We start from the raw sequence: 4,603 nt of genomic DNA, 5'->3' as shown, positions 1-4,603 counted from the left end.
TTTTCTTGATCCATTCATGTAGTGGGGACAGCTGGTTGGTTCCATATCTTAGCTATGGTAAAAAATGCTGCAATAAACATAGTTTTGCTGGTAGTTTTAGTATGGTCTTGTTTGTTATCATTTAGATAAATCCCCAAAAGTGGGACTGCTGGGTCAAAGGGGAGCTTTATGTGGAATCTTTTGAGGAACCTCCATAATGTCTTCCAAAGTGGTTGAACAAGTTTACACTCCCACCAAGAATGTTGTATGGTTCCCTTGTGGCCACATCCCCTCCAGCATCTGTTGTTGTAAAAATATGGAACGCCCCACGAATTTGCATATCGTCCTTGCACAGGTGCCATGCTAAACTTCTCTGTATCGTTCCAATGTTAGTGTAGGTGTGGCTGAATTGAGCACAGAATATTTTTTATATCAGAAGTGCAATTGTGGGGGCTGAGAAGGTGGCTCAGTGGAAGAGCGCTTGCCTTACATGCATGAGGCCCTGGGTTCGATTCCTCAGCACCACATAAGCAAAAAGAAAAAAGCTGGAAGTGGTGCTGTGGCTCAAGTGGTAGAGCATTAGCCTTGAGCTGAAGAGCTGAGGGACAGCGCCCAAGCCCAGAGTTGAGGCCCCAAGAATGGATCCCCCCAAAAAAAGTGCAGTTGGATTTTATTAAACTAGACAATTCAACAAAAAATAAGTTCAAAAGAATTGTCATGAAATTTTAGAACCATAAATTTCTTACATAAGCACAAATTTAAGAATAAAGTCAAGATTGACATGTCAAAAACAAAATAATCCCAGATATTTGTTGTTCAAGAAATGTGTAGGAGGAGGATTCAATTATTCTATACAAGGCACCTGTCATAATGAACACTGCACCAAGCGTTAAGGTTTGTTAAAATTTTTAATGTATTAAATATATTTAATTTTGGGAATTTGTTTACATATGCCAAAATTAGGACTGTTTGTCAGATATAAAACTTTTCCATAAACTATTTAAGATTTATGGTAGTAGACATATACTACTAAGTATGTACATTTCAGAGTTTCAAGAAACTTTATTAATGAGAAGTTGCAAAGTTTTTGTGTAAAGAAGTAGAATGAAGTGTTAACACTTTGTTAACTACATGGTCTGTTAAAACTTTAGGGCTTCCTCAGTTTATAAGTTAATGAGGAAAAATGATGATATAAGCCATAAACAAATAATGAGAAGAGCCATAAATAGTAATCTTAGTGGGTAGCTTTAAAGACTACTCATATTCTATAAAACTCTTGTTGAACATCACAACCTCAGTCAGTGTTAAATGTACAGAATTATGAGCAAATAATAAAATCTAATATGTAGTACACTTCAAATAGGGAAAACAGTCATAATATTTGCTTTTTATTTTATTAATTATTAACATTTAATTATTGTTTTCTTTATTTGTAGCATTGTTTTACTTGTTGAAATATAGTACAACTTTTTTGGAGGGGTTTGGTCGTGGGGCCTGGGCGCTGTCCCTCAGCTCTTCAACTCAAGGCTAGCGCTTTACCATTTGAGCCACAGCGCCACTTCCGGCTTTTTTCTTTTTGCTTATGGAGTGCTGAGGAATTGAACCCAGGCCCTTATGCATGCAAGGCAAGCGCTCTACCGCTGAGCCACCTTCCCAGCCCTAGTAAAACTATTTGTAAATCATCATTAGGAGGTACTTTGAGAAGGTTACTTGGATGGCCAAACCAATTTTTATAGGTGCATATTAATTTACAAAGAGGAAAATTAAGAACAAAGTATTTATTTAAAAAATTATCAAATAGAATCTGAGTCAGAAGTGTTGATAAATGTCCACACCTAAAATTTTTTTTTTTTGGTCAGTCATGGGGCTTGAACTTTGGGGCTGGGCGCTGTCCCTCAGCTCTTCAACTCAAGGCAAGCACTCTACCACTTGAGCTACAGCGCCACTTCCAGTTTTCTGGTGGTTTTATTGGAGATAGGAGTCTTATGGTCTCTCCTGCCTGGGCTGGCTTTGAACCGCGATCCTCAGATCTCAGCCTCCTGAGTAGCTAGGATTACAGGCGTGAGTCACCAGTGCCTGGCTTACACCTAAAATTTTATCCCTAGGCTGAAGCAGTGGTATTACAGAGTTGAGGCCAAAACAGTGATAGACTGTGTTTTGTTCTTTATTTTGATTTTGTTGGTCATGAGGCATGAACTCTGGGGCCTGGGTGCTGTCCCTCAGCTCAAGGCTAGCGCTACCACTTGAACCACTGCACCACTTCCATGTTGTTTTGCTTATGTGGTGCTGAGGAATCAAACCCTGGGGCTGATGCATGCAAGGCAAGCACTCTACCACTGAGCCACCTTCCCAGCACCTGAGAAACTGTTTTAAAATATCATCTAAACAACATTTGCTTAAGATAGCGGGGCAGGCGCGTGATGGGGCGGAGCTGGTGCGCCACTGGGCGGAGTCAACGCCTCAGAGGGCGCAGTCAGCACGCAATATGGCAGAGCAGGCGGCCCAGGGGGCGGAGCTGCCTCAGAGGGCGGAGCCAGTGCACCAGGGGGTGGAGCCAGCACCCACGATGGCAGGGCAGGCATGTGATGGGGCGGAGCTGGCGCGCCAGGGGGCGGAGTCAATACCACAGAGGGCGGAGCCGAAGCCGCTGGAGGTAGAGCCCGCGCCCACCATGGCGGCAGCCACACCCATATCCGGGCTTCGCCCGCCGGGTTGCGCGCCTCGCATGCCACGGCGTCGCTGCCACTGCTGCGCAGCGCACGCACATCCGGGATTTCCAACGTCCCGCACGCATCCACGCTGATCCCTCCCCCCATGCGACTGCGATACGGGACTGGAAGTACCAGTCCGCCCGGAAGTTCCCACAGCAGGCGGGGCTCGGGGAAGCCATCCGCCTGGCAGCGCACGCGCAGATGCACCACGGGGGAGATGCGGATGTCGTCGTTCACGTTGTCATGGACATCAGGCGTGACCTGGATGCGTGGCGCCCGCAGCTGCACGTGTAGGCGCACTGTGGCGCGCCGGCCCCGCCCCGCCACGCACGTGTACATGCCTGCGTCTGCCCGCCGTGCCCCCTGCAGGTGCAGACGCCCGTCTGGTAGCACCCGGAAGTGGGCGTCCTCCTGGCCGGAAGTGAAGGCCACGGGCTGCGAGGCCGGCGTCAGCCAGGTCACTGTGCACGACCCCTGGGTCACGGGGCACGTGAGGGTCACGGGGGCGCCGTAGGGGACGGAGAGCTCGGGGGTAGCGGGGCAGAAGTGGAAGTGGGAGACGAAGAGGAAGCAGGAAGTGAAGGGGAAGCCAGAAGTGAAGCAGGAAGCGAAGGGGAACCAGGAAGTGAATAGGAACCAGGAAGTGAAGAGGAAGAGGAAACAGGAAATGAAGAGGAAACAGGAAATGAAGAGGAAGAAGGAAGAGACTGAGAGGAAGAGGAAGAAGGAAAGGAAGAGGAAGAAGGGGAAACATGAGAGGAAGCAGGAAGAGATGGAGAAGAGGAAGAAGAAGGAAAAGAAGAGGAAGCAGGAAAAGAATGTGAAGAAGAGGAAGATGGAAGAGACTTGGAAGAGGAAGGAAAGGAAGAAGGAAGAGACTGAGAAGAGGAAGAGGAAGGAAAGGAAGAAGGAAGAGATTGAGAGGAAGAGAACAGGAAGGGATGAGAGGAAGAGGAAGAAGGAAAAGAAGCAGAGGAAGAGGAAGAAGATGAAGGATGGTGAGAGGAAGAAGAAGGAAGAGATGGAGAGGAAGAAGGAAAGGAAGAGGAAACAGGAAAGGAAGAGGAAGAGGGAATAGAAGAGGAAGAAGAAGTTGAATGATGTTGAGAGGAAGAGGAAGAAGAAGGAAGTGATTGAGAGGAAGAGGAAGAAGGAAAGGAAGAGGAAACAGGAAATGAAGAGGAAGAGGAAGAAGGAAGTGACTGAGAGGAAGAGGAAGAACCCGCCCCAGGCCCCGCCCCCCCACCCGTGGTCACACATCCGAGGTCTAACCTAGGCCCCAGGTCCCAGATCCCCACACTCCCATCATGCCTCGCGACCCGAACATCCGGGTCTCCCAGGACACCGGATGGGACGTGGAGACGGTGGTGGGGAGTGCAGTCCTCCCTGGGGTCGGCGTCCTGGGTCACGGGTGTCACAGGTGTCACGGGAAGCCGGGGTTGCAGATAGGAGGCGCCTGGCCCAGCTGCCAACTCCACGCGCAGCCGTGCATGCGCGTCGCCCGCCGCGTTGCGCACCACGCACACGTACTCCCCCGCGTCGGGTGACATCACCGGATGCACAGAGAGCGTGCCGTTGGGAAAGGCGCGGACCCGGATGTCAGAGCTGGGGAGCGGAGAGGGAGGGAGGGCAGGAAGGAAGGAAGGAAGGAAGGAAGGAAGGAAGGAAGGAAGGAAGGAAGGAAGGAAGGAGGGAAGGGTGAAGGAAGGAATGGAAGGAAGGAAGGAGAGAATGTAGGGAAGGAAGGAGGGAAGGAAGGATTTGAGGGAAGGATTGGAAGGAAGGATTGGAGGGTAGGAAGGATGGAAGGATCGGAGGGAAGGAAGGAAGGATTGGAGGGAAGGAAGGAAGGATTGGACGGAAGGAAAGATGGAAGGATTGGAGGGAAGGAAGGAAGGATTGGAGGGAATGAA

At 49.4% G+C, this 4,603-nt stretch overlaps 1 non-coding gene across 1 annotated transcript; it reads right to left on the bottom strand.

The window, feature by feature from the left end:
- Nucleotides 1-289: 289 nt before the first annotated feature.
- On the bottom strand, nt 290-396 carry LOC138807739 (U6 spliceosomal RNA). Its single transcript, XR_011366256.1, has one exon. It is a non-coding gene; the product is annotated as a U6 spliceosomal RNA (small nuclear RNA).
- Between the last annotated feature and the right edge of the window lie 4,207 nt (nt 397-4,603).

Source organism: Dipodomys merriami, unplaced genomic scaffold (assembly GCF_024711535.1).
Source record: "Dipodomys merriami isolate MVZ:Mamm:240054 unplaced genomic scaffold, mDipMer1.0.p SCAF_43, whole genome shotgun sequence".
Taxonomy (NCBI): Eukaryota; Metazoa; Chordata; class Mammalia; order Rodentia; family Heteromyidae; genus Dipodomys; species Dipodomys merriami.
Note: the sequence above shows the minus strand (reverse complement) of the source record. Positions and strands in the feature narration are given on the sequence as shown.